Source organism: Ostrea edulis, chromosome 5 (assembly GCF_947568905.1).
Source record: "Ostrea edulis chromosome 5, xbOstEdul1.1, whole genome shotgun sequence".
NCBI classification, from domain to species: Eukaryota; Metazoa; Mollusca; class Bivalvia; order Ostreida; family Ostreidae; genus Ostrea; species Ostrea edulis.
In genome coordinates, this window is record NC_079168.1 from 69,320,935 (window position 1) to 69,322,268 (window position 1,334).

Consider the following 1,334-nt stretch of genomic DNA (forward strand, 5'->3'; position numbering starts at 1 on the left):
ACAACTTATTATCTTATTCGTTTCGGCCTTGGGTGTCGACCTTGAGATTTCAAATTGTACCACTATTGTAATGTTCCAGATTCTTTCACGTACGTTTTGTAAACTCTTCCAAAACAGTGTTTCAACGTGTAAATCAGTAAAGTTACTTCGTTTCGGCCTTGAGTATTGACCTTGTGTTTCTAAATCGTACCATTACTGAATCTTTCACGTATTTTTTTTCTTTTAAAACAGCAATTCAAGCACATCTCATCTAAATTCTTTCGGCCTTGAGTTTTCAAATCGTCATTGTATTGTTCCGGATTCTTGTACATAAGTTTTGTATTCCTAAACAGACATTCATTCAAATCTAATTTAGTGGTAAATCTAAATTATAATGATCTAGTTTGCTAATATAACCTATCATTGGGTCAAATGCTGTCTGACGTGTTTCATACCGATTACCTGATCAAGATATAGGGTTCACAGAGGGTGTGACCGGTCGATAGAGGATGCTTACTCCTCCTTGGCACCTGATCCCACCTCTGGTGTCTCCAGGGGTCCATGTTTGCCCAACTCCCTACTTTGTATTCCCTTATAGGAGTTATGAGGTTGATCACTGTTCGTTATCTTCATTTTTCACTGCGCACATCATTTTGAATGATTGAAACCATTGAATTGATTAATTAAAAAGTACTTTCCCCAAGATTATTTTTTATAGGTTCCCAAAGTATATCCACGATCAAAGTGGAGGTATTTCTACATGAAGAAACAATGAGGAGACACCGTTCCCCAGTCAAAAGTGTAGCCGTTAGGTATATGTTGCCGGTAATGGGTCCTGTGGATGGGATTGATTTAAATGATGTGTTCCTCAATAATTTACAGAGGACATGGTGTTTGTGTGTTGAAACTAAAATTTCAGGAAATTTGGCGAGGTTGGTCATGGGTCAGTTGGTTGGTGCCCCCCCCCCCTTTGGTGGGGTGACTTGCGAACAAGACTCACCCGTTTGCAGTCGTGTGGCATTTGCGTACACCAAGTCAACTGATTCCATGTAATTGAGCTTACTATTGGGTTACGTTAACATACTCTAATAAAGTAACCTTCCGCGTTAACCCGAGTGGTCAATTTTAAACTTGTTGATTGTTGTTGCATTTGTTTGTGGATTGTTGTTGCATTTGTTTATGGATTGATGTTTCATTTATGTGGATTTGCCCAGATGTATTGTCATTGGCGTCCCACAAATTCTTGCTGTTTGTTGCACTTGTTTCGCTTTTTTCTCTCTGTATAGATCACATTTCATTTTATGAATACCTACACTGTATGCTGCAAAAATTGCATGTATTAAAACGTTGGTCTC